This window comes from Canis lupus, chromosome 1 (assembly GCF_003254725.2).
Source record: "Canis lupus dingo isolate Sandy chromosome 1, ASM325472v2, whole genome shotgun sequence".
Taxonomy (NCBI): domain Eukaryota; kingdom Metazoa; phylum Chordata; class Mammalia; order Carnivora; family Canidae; genus Canis; species Canis lupus.
The window spans coordinates 93,440,563-93,465,000 of NC_064243.1; the positions used below are offsets into that span (position 1 = coordinate 93,440,563).

The 24,438-nt window shown below is 36.7% G+C and overlaps 1 protein-coding gene, 1 long non-coding RNA gene and 1 other non-coding gene across 9 annotated transcripts in view; 1 reads left to right on the forward strand and 2 right to left on the reverse strand.

Annotated features, from left to right (window-relative positions):
- On the reverse strand, positions 1-23,896 carry LOC112644816 (uncharacterized). Its single transcript, XR_003126778.3, has 4 exons — positions 23,685-23,896; positions 23,000-23,151; positions 13,388-13,487; positions 1-378 (listed from the first exon to the last, which is right to left on the reverse strand). It is a non-coding gene; the product is annotated as an uncharacterized LOC112644816 (long non-coding RNA).
- The window catches only part of JAK2 (Janus kinase 2), a 118,316-nt gene that overhangs the window by 7,485 nt on the left and 86,393 nt on the right, over positions 1-24,438 (forward strand). Inside the window, exons 3-4 of one of the 7 annotated variants that reach the window (XM_049092831.1) lie at positions 12,390-12,543; positions 14,278-14,462. The exons of 5 other annotated variants lie outside the window; for them this stretch is intronic. The gene's annotated coding sequence lies outside the window, so the exon portion shown is untranslated. The remainder of the gene's footprint in view (positions 1-12,389; positions 12,544-14,277; positions 14,463-24,438) is intronic. One more of the 7 variants, XM_025423506.3, reaches the window with a different exon arrangement.
- On the reverse strand, positions 11,463-11,567 carry LOC112645704 (U6 spliceosomal RNA). The gene has a single exon (XR_003127204.1). It is a non-coding gene; the product is annotated as a U6 spliceosomal RNA (small nuclear RNA).

Consider the following 24,438-nt stretch of genomic DNA (forward strand, 5'->3'; position numbering starts at 1 on the left):
AATAATTCAGATAGGCTACACGAAGAATGCCTTGTTTTTATTCCATAATGTCTAGAACCTCAGGAAGACTTGCTGGTTGGGGGTAATTTAAAGGTTGGGGACTAGAATGTGAGATGGGAAATTTTGTTATGGCTGTCTCTGAACAAAACTCTTGCCATAGTTTGCCCCCCCCCCCTTTTTTTTTTTTGCCATACTTCACAAGCCTCACATGCAGAATACATGCAAAATACACTAACCCCCTTCTCAGAGACCTGTAATTTACATCCTATCATGATACCAACTCAGGATCTAGTATCCTCACCATCTAAGTCAGATCCATATGCTGTTGAGGTTCCTTGGATATGGTTTCTTGAGAATGATTTCTCTTTAACTGAAGACCTGTGAAGAGACCAGGAATATGCCCCCACGTGATTAACATTCAAGATTGGAAAGGCATGTGTTAATTGCATAGACATTACTGTTCAAAAAGAGGGATAAGGGAGGCATATGGTAATAGTCCACTGCAATTCTGAAACCTAGTGGGGCACATGCTGGCAGTTCCTTGACTAGGGGTCAGTCCTACTGCCTGTACATTGTTCCTAGTTGGCAGTGACTGCTTCTTTTGGTCATTGATTTCACCTTCTGAATCATTCATTTTTTCCCAAAGGAACTGATCTGTCTTTGCAGCTGAGTAGCCACCTGAACTTGCTTACTGCCTATAGTCATTCAGAAGCATCATATTAGGTAGTTCCTGCCCCTTTCATTGTAAACTGATGTAATTCCTTTAAAAAGTGTGTGGACTTCTGTGTATCAGTTCATAATCTACTCCATCAGACAAAAGCCATACCTACAAATCTCTTAGAGGAGTTTTTCTTACCTTAGGCTCCCTGTGAAGCTACTGCAGAACGATACCTTTAAGATCCTTAGGTAATTTTTTGTCTGAAAGGATCAGTGAGGTACTTAGATCTTTCTGAGATCTTATAGTCCCACTCTAGATTTAAGAAAGAGCCCTGAAGCTCTTTCTTACTGTAAGAACACTTTGCTGGCTGAGAAGAGTATTCTGAGCCCTTTACATTGACTTGAAATTGCTTTTCAAAAGTGACGGCTGATTTTTTAGTACATTTCTCTACTCTCTTAGTTACAAAGGTAGTTAGAAGAAGCCACCTGCTTCTTCAGCATTCTACCTAGAATCTCCTTAGTTCATTAGGTATACATTGCATTTTCCATGTTACTGTAGGTGATAGTTCTGTCAGACTTTTCACTACAGTAGAACTAAGGTCTCCTTTTATTCAGCTTTCCAATAGCATTTTCCTTGCTTGTCATTAAATTCTGACAGCGTGATTGAGGCCCTTTTGCTTTTATTAAATCTCCTCAAGCACCTTTAATTATGTGAGCTCAAACACCAGATGGGCCCTCACCTGTTCCTTAGCTGTACTAGAACTGTTTCCTAACCTGGTGGTTCTCTTCATAATTTACCTTGAGAGCTAATTGAAACACAAATTGCTGGGCACCACCCCTGGAGTTTCTTTTTTCTTTCTTTTCTTTTTTTTTTTTTTTTTAAAGATTTTATTTGTTCATTGTAGACAGAGAGAGAGAGAGAGAGGCAGACACAGGCAGAGGGAGAAGCAGGCTCCATGCCGGGAGCCCGACGCGAGACTCGATCCCGGGTCTCCAGGATCATGCCCTGGGCCAAAGGCAGGCGCTAAACCGCTGAGCCACCCAGGGATCCCCACCCCTGGAGTTTCTGTTTCAGGAGGTCTAGAATGGGACTTAGTAATTTGCATTTCTAGCAATTTCCCAGTGATGCTGAGAATATTGATTTGGGGACCAGACTGAGACTCCCTGGTTTGAAACAAGTTGGCACGGGAACAACCCCTTTCTGTCTATGATGTTGCTGTTCACAGCTTTTCTTGATAGGCCTAGTACGGTGTCTTGGAAACAGGATTGCTGTGCGCTGAAGAGTTGGTTAGGAGCCTATCTTAGGGTGGTATGCTGTGCACGTTTTATTGGTGTACCATGTTTGATTTGTCCCTGATATCTTTGGAGTTTTTCTGAGAAATGGAGCAGTAGTGCAGCATCAGCTTCTCAAAATACATTTTCAGCCTTTAAAAAAAAAATCAAGCAAATAGGGCTTGGCAAAGTTTTTCTATTAAGGACCAGATAGTAAATATTTTAGGCTTTGTGGGCAAGATTGTCTCAGCAGCAGCTACTCACCTCTGCCTTTGTGGTGCACAAGCAACCATAGACAGTACATAATGAATGGACTTGTAAAGATTTATTTATAAAAACAGGCAGCTGGCTAATTTGATCTGTGAGCTGGTTTGCCAGTTCCATTTTACTCCTACTTGACTCCACATTCTCTTCAAGCTACTGCTTGCCCCATTGTCTATTTTCTTTAAAACTCTTGGGAAGAGTTGTCTGTATTTTCTCTTCTTTTTATTCACTCAAAAAATTTATCAACTCTTTGTAAAAGATTTTATTTAGAGAGAGTACTTGAGTAGGGGGAGGGGCAAAGGAGAGGGAGAGAGAAAATCATTGGCAGACTCCACTCTGAGCACAGAGCTTGATGCAGGGCTCAATCCCATGACTCAGAGACCATGACCTGTGCCAAAACCAAGAGTTGGGTGCTCAACCACTGGGCCACCCAGATGCCCCAAATTTATTGACTTTTTGAACAGGTCACACATTTAAATAGAATTCAAAAGTATTTTAGAGAAGTGTTTTATAATTCAGAAAGTATTAAATATCTTTGCACATATGTTAATATGCATGTATGGAACCATAACTATAGGTTAAATACAAGAGGAATTGCTGATTCAGAAGTGGTATATGTTACTAATTTCAATAAATACTGTCAAATTGATCTTCATAGAAATGGCAGTTTGTATGTTTCTACACCTGTTCTCAGATAGTTTGGTATTTGTCAATTTGAGATGTAAAATATAAAATCTTACAGTTTTAGTTTGTTCTAAATTTTCCTTTTCTGAGACTTGTTTATTCATCTCCTAGCCCATTTTCTTTTCTTCTTCTTCAAGATTTATATATTCTGGAAGGAGAAAGTGCCTGCTGCAATTCTTTTGCTTGTGAGTGGGGGCAGGGACAGAGGAAGAGAATCTCAAGCAGACTCTCAGCTGTATGTGGAGCCTACCTTGGGTTTCAGTGCCAGAACTCTGAGATCATGACCTGAGCTGAAACCAAGAGTCAGAGATTTAACCGACTGAGCCACCCATGCCCACCTGACCCATTTTTTTTTATTGGATCGTTGACCTATTGTTTTGACTTGTGGGAACTCTTTCCAGGCTAAGGAAAATAGCTCTGTGTTTGTGAAATAAATTGTAAAATATTTTCCCCAGGTTGTCGTCATCTCTTTTTTACACTGTAGTGTGATTTTTGTTTGTTACGCATTCATTTTTGAATTTTTATTCTATTCTATTGGCCATCTTTATTTCTTTATTTCTTTCTTTCTTTCTTTATTTATTTATAAATTATACTTAGATCTCTGTTCTAAAATTATATTTTGAAACTCCCCCATGCTTTCTTGATTCACCTGGAATTTATATTGGTGCAAGGTATAAATGAGATCCAACTTTTCCCCCTCAAATGGTTGTTCTAATACTATCTGTTGAATAATCCTTTTCTTTGCTGTGGGAAATGCTAATGTTTTAAATTGTGTATATAGTTGGGTCTGTTTCCAGCCTTTGTTTTGTTCCAGTAGTGGCTCCTATGAAACTACTATGATTTCAAGGTCAGGAAATATTTCTTTTTTTTTTTTTTTTAATTTATTTTTTATTGGTGTTCAATTTACTAACATACAGAATAACCCCCAGTGCCCGTCACCCATTCACTCCCACCTCCAGGAAATATTTCTATTAATTTCTTTATTTTCAGGTTCTATACAAGTTTAGCATATGGAAGGAATTTAAATGTTTGAAAATAAAGTAAATAACTCAACAGTATAGGGATATAAGTAGATCTTTGTGCCTACTATTCAATTTAATCAGTTTCTTCACTCTTTTATTTTACACTTGGATTTAACCTTGGTTTTCTGTGTTACTTCTTTTGGCTTATTGTGAGGTTTTATTTTTTTGTATTTGAATGGGTATTTGTTAACTTGTGAGTCTGTTCTTACTAATCTATTTTTGGCCTTAAATTGTGAAAAACTAACAATATGGTGTATCTTTTGCATATAAAGAGAAGTTTGTCATTTCATAATAGCAATCCACAAGATAGTCCATTTGAGACTTGGATTTCCTGAAGTTCTAATATATTGGTTTCATAAGGGTTTGACATGGCAAGATTCATTAGGAGAGGATTTTAAGACTAGGGAATGACCCAGAGAAGAAAATGGTGAATAATGGTGTCTGTCCGTCTAATTTATGATGGGACATTGAGGAAGTGGAAATTAATTCAAAATAGAAAATGCTTCAGTGTCTAGAGAATTTGTATGTATATAGTCCTCATTCTTTGCTTGTTTGTCCATAAGTGCTTAATTTTATTTTTATTTGATGCATTATAATCTTTAAAGAGTATCTGAAATAATGTTCTGACATGGTGTATTTTTAAAATCATTATGAACTTAAATTCATACTGACTTCAATAACTGAGATGTTTTTTGAATGTCAGTAAATGATAATACTAAATACTTCACTAATAGAATGAAATTTCCTGTTTCTATAGGCAAATTCGTCACTTCTGAAAATTAAAAATTTTCAAAAACCTTTTGATGATATAGGTTTGGAATATGATGGTTTTCAAAGGAGATCTTAAAGGTGACCCCTGCCAACTTTTAAAATTATTTGAAGCACTTTCCCCAATTTTCATTCACATTTTTTTTCCTGTGTGTTTTATAAATTTAAAATACACCTTTTCCTATGGAGTCATCATTAAGCACAATTCTAAAAGTAGCTCAAAAGTTACTCCCTAAGACTAAAAATAGAGAAGGGGATAAATTTGTAGAATAATTTATATTTTCTCACCTTTCTGTTCATATATAATTCATGTCTGGTTTCTTATGAGGACTTATAAGTAGCGTTATATGTTATATATGTACTTTTGTGACTGGTCCCAGGTAAAATGGTTTTAGTAACCCTTAAATTGACTAAGTTTTCATCTTATATCCCTTGTTTCTTATGTGAAAGAATCATAATGTTTTAAAATATATATATTTGCATATATTTTATACACTCTTCTAAGAGGCATCAGTAGTATACAAACTTTGAACAATATATCTTTGAACAAATATTTGAACAATATATCTTTAAATAGAAAAATTTCAAGTGAATAAAAGTGATTATTTAAAAAATTACATTCAGCAATCAGGGGCAAAAAGAATTGTAAATGCTGCTTATGATTGACAGAACTTGCTTAAGTTTTGATATCTTTCTGGATGTTTCTGTGTAGTGACGTGAATAGAGTCCTGCTTATTCTAATTTGAGCCTATAATTCAGCAGTGTATTGTGGGGGTCTTTTCATTTCAGTGGTTAGAGATTCATTTATTCATTCAATCATATATTCATTCAGTCCTTTTTTCACCCAGTTCAGAGGGTCAGTCAATTCATTCCCATCAGTTGCTTACTCTTTTGTCTGTCATTTACTTATTCCATCAGTCACTCATTCATTCTGCTGGTTAGTAAGTCACATTACTCAGTAGATCAAGCTAGTTAGTCACTTACCCACCTACACATACACTCAAGCAATCAGTTAGCATTTAATCAATCATTAAATCATTAATATAATCGTTTAGTAAAAACTTATGCAGTGCCCATTTTGTGCTATATATAGGATATAATGCTCAGGATATAATGCACAGGATATAATGAAAGCCATGATGTAAGCTATCATTTTTAATATCTTCATCGTATTTTTATTGGCTAAGCATACCATGCATTATCAGATCCTTTTAATGTTATCTAAGTTTTTTTTCATTATTATAAAGTGTTTCATAGAATTCATAGATATGTATCCCATTACTCTTATCTTTTTAAAAGGAACAAATTCTTAGATATTGTTTCTTTCACATCTTTGCCAACACTGGGTTTTGCCAGTCGTCTTTATCTTTGCCAGTCAGATAGGGCAGAAATAATATTTTTATTTACCTTTTTCGGATTATTAATGATAATCAAATTTTCATTTTAGGGAATACTTGTATTTTTTTGTGAAATGCCTATTTATGTTCTTCATCTATTTTCTTAACTGATTAATGTGATTATATTAAACCTAATTGATTATATTAAAACTTCGCGGCATATGTTTTTCTCAGAGAAGCTTTTAAAAGCCTTTAGTCTTTATTTTCTGTATTTTTTGCTGAGATGTTAGGTTTGGAAATGATGCACATATACAAAAAGATTTTTTGGTATAGAATTAAAGTGATAGATTTAAAACAGACCAAAAAATGTATTGAAAATATCTAACTTCAGATGTTTAAGGGGGCAAGTAAGAAGAGCAGAAACTAACAGCATTGATTTTTAGAGTATTTACAAACACTTGAAAATATTTTAAGTCATTTTGAAGGAGTAAGATCCAAATAAAAAGAGAAGTTTAATGGAAAAATGAAATAAGGGCAGCCCGGGTGGCTCAGCGGTTTAGCGCCACCTTCAGCCCAGGGCCTGAGCCTGGAGACCCAGGATCGAGTCCCCACCTCAGGCTCCCTGCATGGACCCTGCTTCTCCCTCTGCCTGTGTCTCTGCCTCTCTCTATCTCTCTGTGTCTCTCATGAATAAATAAATAAAATCTTAAAAAAAAAAAAAAGGAAAAGTGAAATAAATGCATATACTCATTGCAGAGATTGTTTCCAGTAACAGTTATATGAACTTTGAAGTAATTTTTGGACTTTGTTATGTGTACTTTCAGTAGTTTTCTTTTTTTAATTTTCAAACATTTCCTTAAGGTCAATTTTTTATAAATATCCCGTATGTGCTTAAAAATATATGTTGGGTGGAAGGTTGTAATATATTGTCATTTTTCTAGTGGTTTGTGTCCTGTTTATCAACTTATAGGGCTCTTAGATATTGGAGATATCTACTCCTTTTTTGGTAAATGAATTTCAAATATTTAATCTTCATATCTTTTGGTTTTGTTTATGGTTCCTTTTCTCTAGAGAGATTGAAAATTTAATATATCTTTTTCTTTATTGTACATTTAGAAAACTTGCATGTCTTCACTGTCATTGATGTTTTTAAAAGGTTGGTTATAAGATAGGAGAAGTAGAGACCAGGGGCAACTGGAGATAGAGATGCATATCCTGCTTAAGGCTTTGAAATTCAAGTGGTTATAGGGACCTTGGGTGGCTCAGCTATTGAGCTTCTGCCTTCAGCCTTGGGTGTGATCCGGAATTCCGGGCTTTGCTGCATGGAGCCTGCTTCTCTCACTACCTATGTCTCTGCCTCTATGTCTCTCATGAATAAATACATAAAATCTTTAAAAAAAATTCAACTGGTTATAAAAAAAAATGCTTTATTAGCCAAAATAAATATGGACCCATATAGCCAATTTGTTTGACTTTTTTTTTTTAATTTTTATTTATTTATGATAGTTACAGAGAGAGAGAGAGGCAGAGACACAGGCAGAGGGAGAAGCAGGCTCCATGCACCGGGAGCCCGATGTGGGATTCGATCCCGGGTCTCCAGGATCGCGCCCTGGGCCAAAGGCAGGCGCCAAACCGCTGCGCCACCCAGGGATCCCTGACTTTTGTTATATGGGTTTTGGGTTTCCTGTTTCTTTTTTAAATTTTTTTTATTTATTTATGATAGTCACAGAGAGAGAGAGAGAGAGAGGGAGAGAGGCAGAGACACAGGCAGAGGGAGAAGCAGGCTCCATGCACCGGGAGCCCGATGTGGGATTCGATCCCGGGTCTCCAGGATCGCGCCCTGGGCCAAAGGCAGGCGCCAAACCGCTGCGCCACCCAGGGATCCCTGACTTTTGTTATATGGGTTTTGGGTTTCCTGTTTCTTTTTTAAATTTTTTTTATTTATTTATGATAGTCACAGAGAGAGAGAGAGAGAGAGGGAGAGAGGCAGAGACACAGGCAGAGGGAGAAGCAGGCTCCATGCACCGGGAGCCCGATGTGGGATTCGATCCCGGGTCTCCAGGATTGCGCCCTGGGCCAAAGGCAGGCGCCAAACCGCTGCGCCACCCAGGAATCCCTGGGTTTCCTATTTTGTATAACACAGTTTTTTGTTCCAGGTAAAAGTCCTATCAGAGGTCCTTCCACTATTTTCATTATTTTATTTTGGACATCTTTTATTTTGTTAAATATTTATAGATTTTTTTTTTAAAAAGATTTTATTCATTCATGAGAGATAGAGAGAGAGAGAGTCAGGAGAGATAGGCAGAAGGAGAAGCAGGCTCCTTGTAGGGAGCCCGATGTGGGACTCAATCCCAGAACTCCAGGATCACGCCCTGAGCCAAAGGCAGATGCTTAACCGCTGAGCCACCCAGGTATCCCTAATTTTTTTTTTAAAGATTTATTTATTTATATGTGATAGACATAGAGAGAGGCAGAGACACAGGAGGAGGGAGAAGCAGGCTCCATCCCGGGAGCCCGATGTGGGACTCCAGGATCACGCCCTGGGCCAAAGGCAGGCGCCAAACAGCTGAGCCACCCAGGGATCCCTGCATCCCTAATTTTTTAATATAAAGTATAGATTTAGCATGTTTTCTTTGGTTGTACTGTCAGTTACGCCAGTGTTTGTTGTAAACAAGTATCTTTTTTTACTGTATTGAAATGTCATCATTATCACCTTAAGTTCCCATGTATACTTGGATTTATTTCTGGATGCTGTCTTTGTCCACTGATCTATGTGTATGCCAGTCCTCTTTTGGTTACAGTTTTTTTAATAGTAAGTTTTAATATATAATGGGGTAAATTTCTTTGTCATATTTCTGACAAATATGTCTATGACAAATACGAGAAAGAAAAAATAGGAAAAAGCCACAGGCAGTTCGTAAATATACATGGACAACAAATATACCTAATCCTCACCAATATTTAGGAGAATACAATTAAAACTTCATTCCTTCTTTCCCAGTGTGAGATTTCTAGTAGATGAATCAGTTTACATGAAATTAATGTAGTTAAAATTAGTGTAACTCCATTTTCAAGCAGAAATTGAGGAAGAACAAGTCTTGGACCAAGTAGTCAATAGAGCATAGACCACATCTCCTTTTCTTCTTTTTTTCTTTAATAATAGCATAATTGTATAGAATGGCTGTAGTTAATGCTGTAAATAATCCACCCTTATCCCCTGGAAGCTTCAGTGTGCTTGAGTAAACTTCTGACAGTATTTTTTTTTTTTTTTTCCTGACAGTATTTGCATCTCTAACCTACTGACTCTTCTTGGAAATGTAGGAAGTCATGCTTGCAGTGCCTGTGGTGGGCCAGAAGTGCTGTGAAATTAACACTCCTGGGTGCAGCCCTCAGCCACAGACTCTGGACTCTCAGGGCGTGATACTGTATAAATAGAACAGTTGAACATACTTTATACTGTTTCTGAGAGCTTTTCTGAGGGTTAAGCCCACTGTGTTAGCTGATTTAAGAGTGCAGATTTATTGGTTGTCTTGCCTTCCCTATACCACTTCTCTGTTTCTCTGCCATTGTTACCCAAACTTAAAAACTAATATACTTTCTTTTGAATCCTGTATCAGGTTTTACTTCTAGGAATATTAAAATTAAGGCAGTATGACTTTGGGGGTAGTGTGACCAAACTTCAATGAGAAGTTTCATTTTCAGCAGTTTTATTTTTCAGCATGTATGAATTGCTGTATTTTTTTCACCCTCACTGTACATGTGATTGGAAGGGAAAAAAAGGAAAAGGGGGAAAAAAAAAAGAAAAGCTCTAGTGTTGTCTAATACAGTGTGAGGAGAAAGGAAAGTGCTTGTCTTTGGGTGAGATTATTTCAGTTTATTGCACTTAATCCTTACAAAAATACTATGAAATAATAGATGAAACTGATTTCAGAGATATATCACAGAGGACAGGATTCAAACCCAGTTGCATTTCAAACTTGGATCCTAAACCAAAGGCTATATATTCTTCCTTTTTTTTCTTTTTATTTTAGTATTTGAAGAAAAAATTTTGAAATATTCTTAACATAAAGTAGAAAATATTAATCTGTATTTGCCATCCAATTTTATTTTATTTTTTTAAAGATTTTTTTTTTTTTTAAGATTTTATTTATTCATGGGAAACACAGAGAGAGAGAGAGAGAGAGAAAGGCAGAGACACAGGCAGAGGGAGAAGCAGGCTCCATGCCAGGAGCCCGACCTGGGACTTGATCCCGGGTCGCCAGGATCACACCCTGGGCTGAAGGCAGCACTAAACCGCTGAGCCCCCCGGGCTGCCCTGCCATCCAATTTTAACAGTATTTGGTTACTTTTTGCTTTAGATCTTATTTTTTTTAAAGAAATAAACATCATAGATTCAGTTGAAACTCCTCTACCTATTCCTACTCCTGTGTCTCGACCCCCATTTAACTCACTAGAGGTAGTCACTAGCCTGAAGTTAGTATCATTTTCATGCATATTTTAAACTTTTACTACATATATGTATCAGTGAATAATATTGTAGTATTAAATCACGAGTTTAAACCTTAAATTGTATCATGCAAAAAAAAAAATCAGTCTCTTGCTACAACTTTTTAAACCTCACTTATCTTTATGACAGTCATGTATCGTGTTTTTTTTATTATTTTTTTTATTTTTTTTTAAATTTTATTTATTATTTATGATAGTCACAAAGAGAGAGAGAGAGAGAGAGGCAGAGACACAGGCAGAGGGAGAAGCAGGCTCCATGCACCGGGAGCCCGACGTGGGATTCGATCCTGGGTCTCCAGGATCGCGCCCTGGGCCAAAGGCAGGTGCCAAACTGCTGTGCCACCCAGGGATCCCTCCGTGTTTTGATATATAGCTCTAGTTCATTCATAAAATTGATGAATAATATTCTTATTGTAAGAAGATTCTACAGTTTATATATCATTTTTTTCTACTGATCAATATTTAGGTTATTTTATTTTATTATTTTATTAAATTTTCATTTTAATTCTGGTAGTTAACATACAGTGTTATATTAGTTTCAGATGTACAATGTAGTGATTTGACACTTCCGTACATTCCTCAGTGCTGATCAGGACAAGTGCTCTCCTTAATCCCCATCACCTATTTCACTCATTCCTCCACTCACCTCCCCTCCTGTAATAATTTCAGTTTGTTCTCTATGGTTAAGAGTCTGTTTCTTGGTGTGTCTCTCTTTTTTTTTAAACTTTTTTTATTTATTTATGATAGGCACACAGTGAGAGAGAGAGAGAGAGAGAGAGAGGCAGAGACACAGGCAGAGGGAGAAGCAGGCTCCATGCACCGGGAGCCTGACGTGGGATTCGATCCCGGATATCCAGGACCGCGCCCTGGGCCAAAGGCAGGCGCCAAACCGCTGCGCCACCCAGGGATCCCAAGAATCTGTTTCTTGGTGTGTCTCTCTCTCTTTTTCCCTAGAAATCCTCCACACCTCATGAATTTGTGTGTCTTCCCTGCACAGGGGCCATACTAACCTCTGTATTGTTCTAATTTTAGTATATATGCTGTCAGAGCAAAGCACTATTTCAAATAATACCACTGTGAATATTATGCAGGAATTTCTGGTTTGTAGGATAGTTATATCTTCTGATTAGTTAAATGTACCCTAACTGTCCTCTAAAACCAGTTGTTTGAAGGGTTCTACGTCCTCTCATCCACACTTGGTATCTTTAGACTCCTTGATTTTGGCAGCCTGATTGGCATGATTTGATATCTTAATTTGCATTTACTTAACTATAAGTGAGATCTACCATCTTCTTTGTTTATTGATCTATTCATATCTTTTGCTTTTTTCATTGGGGTTTCTTTTGCTGATTTTTTTTTTTTTTTTTTTGTAGTTTCTTTTAGTTTTGTAGCTTGGCTAATTTTAATCAAGAATTGGTACCATTTGACGCCTGTCAGCTTGATAAAAATGTCCTTTTTTGCTGAACTTTCTGTATGATTTTTGTTATATGTCTCTTCTAAGCACTGTATACCTTGATTTTTAAAAAGGAAATCCAGTCTGGTGTACCAGAGTGGCTCAGTTGGTTAAGTGTCTGACTTTGGCTAAGGTCCTGATCTTAGGGTCCTGGGGTCCAGCCTAACATCAGGCTCTGTGCTCAGCCGGGAGTCTCCTTGTCCCTCTGCCCCTCCTCCTGCTTATTCTCTCTCTCTCTCGTTCTCTCTTTCAAAAAAAAAAAAAAAAAAAAAAAAAAGGCTTAAAAAAAAAAAGGAAATCCAGTCTGATGTTCTTTGTCTTTTATTTTTATTTTTTAAAAAAGATTTATTTATCTATCTTATCTTATCTTATCTTATCTTATCTATCTTATCTATCTATCTATCTATTTATTTATTTATGACATAGAGAGGCAGAGACACAGGCAGAGGGAGAAGCAGGCTCCATGCCGGGAGCCTGACGTGGGACTCGATCCCGGGACTCCAGGATCACGCCCTGGGCCAAAGGCAGGCACCAAACCGCTGAGCTACCCAGGGATCTCCTGTTCTTTGTCTTTTGGAAGGTGAGTTTCATTGGCTTATTATTTACATTTATTGTATTTGTTGACATTTGGACTTAAAAATTTTTTATAGTCCTTTGTTTTGCTTTTAATTTTCTTTTTTTCCTGCATTCTTACAGATTATAAATCTTTTCAATTGTTAACATTTTCTGACATGTATACTTGAATATTCACTTTTATAAAAAAGCCCAAAATTATTTAGTATACCTCTCCTACTAAATAGGCAAGGAAGAATCAAAAGCTATCTTACTTTCATCTAAAGTTTCAGTTTTTCATGTTTCTTTTTAGGTTTTCCATTTTTAAAAACCTGTCAGTATCTAATACCACTTTTACTGTAGTTATAGATCAGAATCTTTAAGAGGAAAATTTTGTAGTAAATATTATGAGCAACTTTTGTTTTTAAATGTACATGAGAGGGGATCCCTGGGTGGCACAGCGGTTTAGCGCCTGCCTTTGGCCCAGGGCGCGATCCTGGAGACCCGGGATCGAATCCCACGTCGGGCTCCCGGTGCATGGAGCCTGCTTCTCCCTCTGCCTGTGTCTCTGCCTCTCTCTCTCTCTGTGACTATCATAAATAAAAATTAAAAAAAAAATTAATCTTTAAAAAAAATAAATGTACATGAGAGATGAATTGTAAAATATAAAATAATATGAGACTTCACTCCCTGAAATTTTCTAATTGAATAACCTGAAAACACTCTTACTAAGAAATGCTAGATGAAATATAACAGACATCCTTTAAGAAAGCTTTTTTTCTTAGGGAGAATTTTGAACATACAAAAGTGTATATATAATGGTATAATGAGCTCTTATGCAGTAATCACTCAGCTGCAATAGCCCTTATTACCTGTGGCCATTTCTGTGCCAACTGCTTTCGCCATTAATGTGTTATTTTGAAGCACATTGTAGACATATCATTTCTTCCATTAATATTTCAGTCTGCGTCTCTAAAATACAAGAACACCTTTTAAAAGTAAAAACATCACAATTCCTTAATATCTTTAAATAATCAGCAAGCAGTCAAATTTCTGAATATTTGATATGCCATAAATGGCTTTTTTAAATGGTTTTGTTTTCTTTTTTTAAACTAGGATCTAAATGAGGTCCACACATTGTGATTTTACAGTCTTTTAATATTTCCTACATCCCTTGTCTTTTTTCTTTAGTAACCATGTTGGTTATAGTTTTCCACACTCTAGATTTTGCTGATCCCATTTTCATGGTGTAGTTTAAGGTGTTCCTCTGTTCTCTGTGTTGCCTGTAAATTGGTATTTTGCAGACTTGATTATATTCAAAATTGTCCTATACCACCTGAAAATATTTTCTTACATATTCTTGTCTTACTGTTTTTTTTTTTTTTTTTTTTTTTTTTTTTACTTTTTTCAGCTGATTACCTTCAGAATTCCCCTTTCCCTTGGAAATTTGGATTTCTATAGCATTGTTTCTTGTTCTTTACCTTCACTGCATGTCCCTTTCCCTAACAGTATCCTGTCACATCTACCCTAGGGTCTAGAGGAAGTATTTACAGTGCTGTTTCCATAGGGTAATATTTATCACCCTAATACAAAAAACAAAAATCTTGTCCTTTGGGATTAATATGATACAGTATATTATCATCCTCAGTCTCTCAAGTTGTCCTCTGCTGTCCTTTACTTGCCTACTCCTATGTTATTAGTTGAGAACTTTTGGCATCTAACTTGGTTTTCCTCTAAACTCCCTTTTCTGACATTATCATAGGTTATGTCATTATCCGGGTGAAGAACTCCCCTAAAGATACCTTCAAGTTTCTTAATATATTTGACTCTGCAGTGTCATCCACACTCGACAGCAGTACTGCTTTCTCATGACCTCATTCTACTGAAGCCCTGTTATCATCTCAAGTTACTCCATCTCTGAAGTTGTATCAACTTCATATTCTCTCGGTATGTTCTCTTGTACTTTTTAGGTCTTTTATATTGTATTCCTGTGCCCCCGATCCTTTTCATGTCTGTTCTAGGGTTAATACCTCCCTCCTTTGTTTTCCCCTTTCTTTGGTGTTATCACTGTTGGCACCTCCAGTAGCTTAAGAGTGATTTCTTATCTTATTTTTTTGTTCTCCTTTGGTCTTTGTCAGCAGCTATCCTGTCTCTTTTCTGCTCTTTACCCTTAATAGCCTTGCTACCTTGTTTTCCTTTTTCTTATTATTCTTCTTAAATCTTTCCTCTAGATATTTCATATACATTGGTTTAAAAAATCAGATCATACAGAAGAACTTAAAATGGAAATACAGAAGAACTTAAAATGCAGGAACCTAAAATGACAGAAGTTTTATTCTTTCCACCTCAATCCTTTTCTCCAGTTAGTTTTGTTTTTTTTTTTTAAGATTTTATTTATTCATGAGAGACAGAGAGAGAGGCAGAGACACAGGCAGAGGGAGAAGCAGGCTCCATGCAGGGAGCCCGATGTGGGACTTGATCCTGGGACTCTGGGATGACGCCCTGGGCCAAAGGCAGGTGCTAAACCGCTGAGCCACCCAGGGATCCCCCAAGAAATCATTCTTAATTCCTCATATATCAAGCTGATTACCATGAATCTTCTTATAGGTGCTCATGTTCCAAATATCTAAAATCCACTTTCCTTTCAAACTTACTTTTCTGTCTTGGTGCTTAGCTACTCTTTCTTTATACTTAGTTGCTGAAACAGAAATCTCAAATTCAAATTAGATTCTTCCCTTGCCTTCACACAGTTAGTAATAGGGTGGATCTATGCGGGAAGTCTAGGTAGTACACACGTTCTGTCCTTTCACCCTGTGTATTCTATTACAGTTCCTGCAACACTTTATGTATTCTTTTGTATATGTCCATATTATTTCCTTTCTAGCCAAGAAATGGCTGTCACTATACTTGGATGTTTGACTATGATTTAGGGAGGTATTGCGTTAGATGTAATTGGCCAAATGCGAACTTTAAAAGTATGTTTGGCAGCCACATATTTGGTAGAAAGAGTTTTTGAGGCAGAGTGTTATCTTTCTTTTGGAAAATGTTGAATGTGTAAATGAACATGAGGTAATTTGAATGAGGTCAGATGATACCATAATATGTAAACAGAAAAGTGATGGAATATATTTAGACTAGAAAATTTGACATGAATAAGTTTAAAAATTACAGAATTTCTTATAAGCTAACAAGTATGGTACATACCTGTTTTATATAGGTTTTGGCTGAATTACTCCTAAAATATCTTTGTAAAGAGAGGGGAAATATATAGGTAAGCACAGTATAATGACATTTTATCTTGTTTTTGTCAAGGATTCATAAAGCAACATTTTATATTTTACTGTATCACAGGAAATTTCTTTGATGGTTATGGATTATTGTGGTATAGTCTCCAAAATAAGCTCTATTCTGTGAACATTGGCTTTAAGCGATTTTTTTTCTACTTCTATTTTTTTATAAATAATAATAGAGAATAGTGGAAACCAATATACACTTAAAGGGAACATGGCTAAATTTCAACAAATAGAATATATTCCAAATATTAGCAATTAGCAATCATTGCAAAAAATATTTTATGAAATGTATACCAGAGTTGTTTTAAGGTGGCCAGAGGCCAATTAAGACATTTTAAATAGTATAGCAAAGAAAAATTCTACTTAACTAAAGAGGTGATAGAAGCAAAAACTAAGGGAAAGAACACTGATGCCGGAAAATAGGTTTTTAGGAAAGGATCCTTTTATTTTAGTGTATAGTAAAGCCAGTTTCTTAAACTGACTAAAAGGTGAGGCTAAAAAACAATTGATATTTCTTGCTATTCCCTTTTTAGCTGTCATTCCTCAAGTGTCAGTTTAGCCTTTGAGGAGTGTAGGGATACAGAAAAAGAGGTCCATTAATTCTATAGCATGCTATTAGTGTAATTCTCAGTGTTTCTTTGTCATTACTGTGGGAAATTTGATAAAGAATATCTGAGACAAAAAAACATCGGAGACTTTTTTTTAACAATAGTTGTTGAAAAGTAGATCCAAATTCTTGCTAATGATTTCTGTTGAAGACATGATGTTCCCGTTACCATTGACAAGACGTTCATATTGGACTTTCTCTGCCCTTGTGCAATTCTTACATTATGTAACTTTTCTTGGCTGATACTATACTTGTATGTTTGATTATGGTTTAGGGAGGTATTGCGTTAGATGTAATTGGCCAAATGTGAACTTTAAAAGTATGTTTGGCAGCTACATATCCGGTAGAAACCAACAAATCTAAAGTAGGAATGAGAAGAAGTAAGGACAACAGAAGTCTGTTTTGATGCTAACAGGTATCTGAGGGAATTGTTTCACATTTTCTGTCTAAGAACAGGCATACTTTTTAAAAAACTATTTTAATCAGTCCTAATTCACATACCATATATTTTGCCCCTAACCATACGTTTTTGTTTTAAATTGTAGAAGCAAAACTAGAATCTATATGAAAGTGAGTAGTGAGAAATTGTGTTTAGATATTATTCCCAACTACTTTAGTGTGTAGGTTTTATGCTTTTCTCAAACCATTCCCAAAGAATGGTTTCTAGGCTTATTGGGTTAGGATAAGGGATTATGAAGATGACAACCATTTGTCTTCTTGAATGGTATTATAGACGAGGAACAGAAGGAAAGTTCTCCATGTTATAGATTTTTCCATTCATAACTTTTCCTCACTAGTTTCTGTGATTTGAGCTAAGAAACCATATCAGATCAAACAACAGGCTTAAAGAGTGAGAGTATTTTTGTGCTGTACTTCAGTATTTTTGCCTCTTTTATCAGAAGCTGCTAAAATTAGTAATTATCCCTAAGGATAAAAATTGGTGAGGGAATGTCTTTTTGGATGCATTTCTTTTCAAAAACAAATGTACTTTTGTGGGAAATTCTTTTGATTTAAGTCTGTTTGGGCTTAAGGTAACATATCTTTTTGACTGAGTTTGCATGTAAGCAGTACTTTGTATAAATGCAGAATAAGGGAGCCCTGGAAAAGCAGCAGTTCAAAGAAAAGATTTATTTACTAAAGTGTTTTAAAAGTTGAGATTTGGATAAGCTTATCAGTTTGGTTTGGCTGCATATAACCAAAAATACAAGATTTTTGTGTTTCTCTCAAGTAAAAGAAGTGTGAAACTAGATTATGCTGGACGTTTGGCTCCATGATTATTAGTTACCAGCTGTCTTTTTCTTTTCCTGACCTTTATCCTGACCATTATCAGGATCACCTTGTGGTTGCAAGAGGGCCATTATAGCTCCAACCATGGTATGTATGTTCATTCTGTATAGCCTAAAGGAGGAAGGGGCAACAAAAAAGAATGCTACTTCACAGCTAAATCAGCAAAGAGTGGGATTATTGCATCATAGTGTGGATATATGTGTAGCAGGGCCCAGTGGGTACAAGAGCATCTGGCCCCTGGGGTCCCAAACAGACAAGTTCTGCCCCCTCAATGCTGACAGAATCCTAAGGCCAGGGGATCCCTGGGTGGCTCAGCGGTTTGGCACCTGCCTTTGGCCCAGGGTATGATCCTTGAGACCCGGGATCAAGTCTCACATCAGGCTTCCTGCATGGAGCCTTCTTCTCCCTCTGCCTGTGTCTCTGCCCCCCCCCCCCCTCCGTCTCTCATGAATAAATAAATAAAATCTTAAAAAAAAAAAATCCTAAGACAGAGAGACAAGAGATGGTAAAACAAAGTAATTTATTTCAGTGAGGCCAACCCTGGGAAGACTGCGGGCTGACCTCTCAAAGACTACTTCCAAAGTCCTGAAAATACTTGCAGGTTTATGTGGGACAGAGGTAGGTGGGTACATGTATGTGGACAGTAAAAGTCAAATTGATCCTTGTCTTGGGATCAGTTCCCCGGGATCTTGCTGGTGTCATGGCAGTCATTTTTGTTGGAGGGAGATTTTGGTTCCCATTATGGGATGCTCCCCCCCCCCCCCCCCGGGGTCTTTTGCCTTTTGACTAAATTAAAAAATAAGCTGGAAAGAATTTAGTCTGTGGAAACTACAGACTCAGGTCAAGTGGAAGTAATTAAAGTCCTCTCTCACTTGTATAATTTTGTGAGAAACTGCCAGTTTTGCAGGATAGTCACTCAGTTTAACATTCCTACCAGCAGTGAGAGTTCCAGTTTCTCTACAACTTTGGTGTCATTAGCTTTTTAAAATATTTGCCATCCTAATGGATGTGTGTTGGTATCTCATGGTTTTAATTTGTGTTTTCCTGAATTGATGGTATGTAGCAGGTTTTCATGTGGTTTTGGGCAGTTTTTAAAATCTCCGTTTGTTAAGTTTGTTTAAATATTTTGGCCTTTTTAAAATTATTGGATTATAAGAGTTTCTTCTGTATTCTAAATACAAATCCTTTGATATCTGTATGTATTGCATATATTTTGTCCCCGTCTGGCCTATTCATTTTCTGAACAGTCTTTTGATGAGCAGAAACTAAGTTCTAGTAATATCTAACTTGTCACTTTTTAAAAAAAAATGCCTAGTATTTTGTGTCTTGTCTAAGCTAAGAAACCATTATAACTCTAAAGTTGACCAATTGACTGTGTGTGGTTCTACTTCTGGACTGCCTCTTCTGTTCCATTTATCTATTTGTGTATTCTTGTGGCAATACCATATGTATTGATTTTGTAGTTTTATAGACAATCTGGAAATCAGGTAGTGTAAATCATTCAACTTTGTTCCTTTAAAATTTTTTTTTGACTTTTATAGATCCTTTGCATTTCTTTTTTTTTTTTTTAAAGATTTTATTTATTTATTTGAGAATAGGGACTGAGAGCGAGTGAGCGAGAGAGAGAGAGAGAGAGAGAGAGAGAGAAAGAGCGAGCGAGTGAGCATGCACTTGTGCCAGGGGAGGGCGAGAGGGAGAGGGAGAAACAGGCTCTCCCGCGATCAGGGAGCCCAATTTAGGGCTCCATCCCAGGACACTAGGATCATGAGCCAAAGGCAGACACTAAATCATCCAAGCCACCCAGGCTGCTGCTAGATCCTTTGCATTTCTATGTACATTTTAGATTTACCTTTTCAATTTTAGTATTTTAAAATGCCTGATGGGATTTTGATTGGGATTGCATTAAATCTGTATATCAATTTGGGGAGAACTGACAGATTAGCAAGATAAAATCTTCTAGTCCATAAAAATTATTTAGGTTTTCTTTAATTTTTCTAAAGATTATACTTTTTTTTTAAGGTTTTATTTATTTATTCATGAGAGACAGAGAGCGAGAGAGGCACAGACATAGGGGGAGAAACAGGCTCCATGCAGGGAGCCGGATGTGGGACTGGATCCCAGGACTCCAGGATCATGCCCTGGGCTGAAGGCAGATGCTCAACCACTTTTCATCTCATGTTAAATTAAGAACATCTTTCATCAACTATATCTTTCCATATTTCATTTTCTGATCCTGTCATGACTGGTATCTTCAAAATTTTATTTTGCAGTTGTTTGTTGTTGGTATGTATTTTAGAATGGAGCTTTTATTCAGGTATGGTGAGGCCAATAGATCAGGAGATAATTACCATTGATAAGGTAATTGTTACATTCACAAATCCCAAGAGGAGGGCTTATGGTGTGCGGGGGGGGGGGGGGGGGGGGGGGGGGGGGGGGGGGGGGGGCACACACAAAGGGAAACAACAGGATCAGTCTGGAGGCAGAGAGAGTGAGGGGAAGATGTGGGGAAGAGATGTTATTGTGTTTTTTGTGGGACACATCAAATGTGGCAAGGTAAGCTTGTTGAGGATTGACTAGTCTGAATGATTTTAGTGGGTCCTGAGGCATAGAAGCTGTTCTAGTTGTCTTAATACCTGGTCCTAGGAGGACTAAGGCCCAGGATGTAAAGAACTTGGTAGAGGAGGTGGTTGGGGCTGTGGGCTCTGGACTGGTTGATTTGTACAGGAAAGGTGCACTCTTAGGGAAGTTCTCTACTATCTTCAGGAATTGGCGAGGCATGGAAGGGGCAGTCCCTCCAGGATTGGCAAGGCCTAATGATAAAGCATAAAAAATATAGAATAAAGACATAATTAAAACAGAATAGAATAAACTTGGTTTGGGTTGTTTTGTGATATATCGCATGATATTGGTAAGTTCACTTTAGGTTCTAGTAAATTCTTTGTAGAATTGTATGGATTTTCTGTGTACACTATCGTGTTGTCTGTATGTAAAGATAGTATTACTTCTTTATTTTCAGTCTTTATGTCCTTTAGTTCTCTTTCTTACCTAATTGCATTGGATAGAGCCTCCAGTACTGATTAGAAACAATGATACTGGACATCCTTGCCTTATTTCTGATTTTACAGAGAAAGCATTCAATATTTAATCATTAGGGATCCCTGGGTGGCGCAGCGGTTTGGCGCCTGCCTTTGGCCTAGGGCGCGATCCTGGAGACCCAGGATCGATTCCCACGTTGGGCTCCTGGTGCATGGAGCCTGCTTCTCTCTGCCTGTGTCTCTGCCTCTCTTTCTCTCTCTGTGACTATCATAAATAAATAAAAATTAAAAAAAAAGAACACCTTTAATATTTAATCATTAAGTGTGATGTTAGTTTAAAATTGTTTATGGATGTTCTTTATTGAGAAACTTCCCTTCTTTTCCTAATTTGTTGATTTTATCATAAATTGCTTTTGACTTTTGTCAAATGCTTTTATTGCAACAATTCAAATGATCATGTGGTTTTGCTCTGTTATTGTGTTAATAAGGTAAATTACTTTGATTCACTTTCAGATGTTAAACCAACCTGCATTTCTGGGACTAACCCCAGTTGGTCTTGATTTTTTTGACTTTTTTAATGTGTTGCTGCTTCTATGTTCTATTGTTTTGCTGTGTTCATGAGAAACATTTGTCTTTTGTGATACTCACATCTGGTTTTGGCATCAGGGTAATGATTAGAAAATGAAATGATTTGGGAAGTATTTCCTGCTTCTCTATTTTTGGTAAGAGTTTATATAGAATTGGTATTATTTTTGTTTTTCCTTAAATGTTGACAGACTTTACCATTTACCAGTAAAGTTGATTTGGCCTGGACTTTTCTTTGTGGATAGTTTTTTTTTTTTTTTTTTTTTTTTTTTTAAGATTTTAAAAATATCTTGGATATTTTAGGGAGAGAGAGGGAGATAGCATGGTGAGGGAGGTGGTGAGGGTGCTCCCCTATGAGCAGGAGCCTGATGTGGGGCTTTGTCCCAGGACTCAGGGATCATGACCTGAGCTGACAGCAGATGTTTAACCCACTGAGCTACCCAGGTGCCCTTTGGATAGATTTTTAATGAAAAATTTAATTCATTGAATAGATATGATGCAATTAATGTTTTCTATTTCTTCCTATGTCAGTTTTGGTAATTTCTATCTTCCATGGCATTTGTCCATTACATCTAAGTTGTTGACATCATTTGGCATAAATTATTATAGCCCCCTTTCCAATTACTATCTATAAGATTTGTAGTGATGTTGTTTTTATTCCTGCTAATGATAATTTGTGCCTTTTTTCTTTCAAAATTGATTCTACTTAAAAATTTATAAATTTTATTAGTTGCTGCTCTTCATTCCTACTTTATTTTTTTCTTTTTTTATTTGTTAAGCTCCTTAGGAAGTTTAGATCATTGACTCCAGATCATCTTTCTTAATGTAACTACACATTTAAAACTACACATTTCCCTTTAAATACCATGTACGCTGTATCTTAAAATTTTTATTTTTTTAATGATTTTTCTTTTTTAGTATGTAGTAACCTTTTTATTCCTCCACTAACCAAAAAGATAAGTGTAAACATTGTTTTCTCCATTTTCTTTGGGTAGTTTATCAATTCTTAACATTTTCTTGAAAATATTTTGTGGTCGGAGCTCAGAAGTCAAGTAAATCTTAAAAAAAAATTTTTTTTTTAAGATTTTATTTTTTTCATGAGAGATACAGAGACGCAGAGACACAGGCAGAGGGAGAAGCAGCTCTGTGCAGGGAGCCCGATGTGGAACTCGATCCCTGGACTCCAGGACCACACCCCGAGCCAAAGAGACACTCAACTGCTGAGCTACCCAGGTGTCCCTTAAAAAAAGTTTTTAAGGCTATATTTCTTCCAGCTTTATGTCCATAAATTCCTGTTGTGTCCGATGCCCTGCTTCACTTCCAAGACATAGAATGTTTCCTGGTACATAGAATGCACTCAGAAGTATTTATGAATGAATAAAAGAATGAATTGGTTTTTCTAATACCTCTTTACAGTCTCCTTAAATCTCTGCTCTCCATTTTGTATGAGGGCTATAATTTTGTCTGGAGAACCAATCAAATTGAAAAGGGTGTTCCCATAAGCTGAAGCTCTGATATTGTTTAGTATCTATCTAATCAGAGTATGTTCCCCTGGAATGTAGCCCTGATTAGGCTTACTAACAGTTTTTCTGATAAAAAGGGAAGTCAAAGAGTCATTGTTCTGAGAAGAAGAAACAGACAAATTTGGGACATTGGAAAAAGAAATGAGCTGCTTACCTTGGAACTTGCCAGAGAAACTGTTTGGCTTCACCATCTCATCTCCTCCAACTCTTGAGTCCTGTGATTTCTCCAGTGAGATGTGAACTGGCCTCATTCCTTAAAATTATGGGAGTTCTGTCTCTCTTTAGACATCTGTCCTATCCAAACACCTTTAAAAAAAAATTTATTTATTTGAGAGAGAGAGTGTGCTTGAGCCACACATGTAGACCACAAGTGGGGGGAGGGGCATAAGGAGAGGGAGAAGCAGACTTCCTGCTGAGTGTGGAGTCCCTCCTGGAGCTCGATCTGAGAACCCTAAGATTATGACAGGAGCTGAAATCAAGAGTCAGGTGCCTAACTGACTGAGTCTCCCAGGAACCCCTCAAAGCAACCTCTTAGGATCTTTGTTTTTTCTTTCTTTTTTTTTTTTTTTTTTAAGATTTTATCTTTTATTTATTCATAGAGAGAGGCAGAGTCACAGGCAGAGGGAGAAGCAGGCTCCATGCAGGGAACCCGACGTGGGACTCGGTCCCGGGTCTCCAGGATCACACCCCAGGCTGCAGGTGGCGCTAAACTGCTGCACCACCGGGGCTGCCCCTCTTAGGCTCTTTGTATTTCATTGTGTTAGTATTTGCTCCACCATTTTCCTTTTCCATTTTTGAGTATTTGTGTTCTCTTTCCAATTTGGTCTTGAACTACTTACTTAATAGAGTTATTTTAGCTTCCTACCCTAAAATCTTAGATCTGTGCTAATAGTAACTACCAACCACGTGTGACTATAAAACTTAAAGTAATACAGTTAGGTAGTTAAACTTCATATCTCAGTAGTAATGGCCACATTTCAAGTATTCTGTAATAACGTATGTCTGGCAAGTATTATATTGTGCAATGCAGTTACAGAGCATTTCCTTTATCTTGGAAAGTTCTGTTGGCATGGTGATCTACATCTTATGTTTTATTTTTTGTTGTGAATATTCCATATTCTGTTTCTCTGAATTAATTTCCTTTTATGAATTTCATCACGTGATTTTCTTCATTCTTTAAACATCTTTAGATACGTGCTTAATTTCATCATTTAAAAATTAATGTGTATTTAAGATAAATAACCATGTGAATATTGTCTTAGCTTTGCTCCATTTGTATGTACAACTGTATTCAAATGTTAACACTTTTCATAATGTACTTAAAAATTTATGCGTCAACTTTGTTTAAAAGATTTTCCCCCTTTTAGTTGGCCGATTATGGTTGGTTGTTTTTTGACATTATTTTATTATTTATAAGACTGTTGCATATTCTGTTTTTTAAAATATGAGATTTTCCTCCATCCTGGTACATAAACTTATATGCAGTGTCCATTATGTATCTTGAAAATTGATCTATTTCAGCATATGATAAAGCTGTTTCAGCTTTCATAGATAAAATTTTAGAAAAATTGTAAGCTGAAATCTAATTTCACC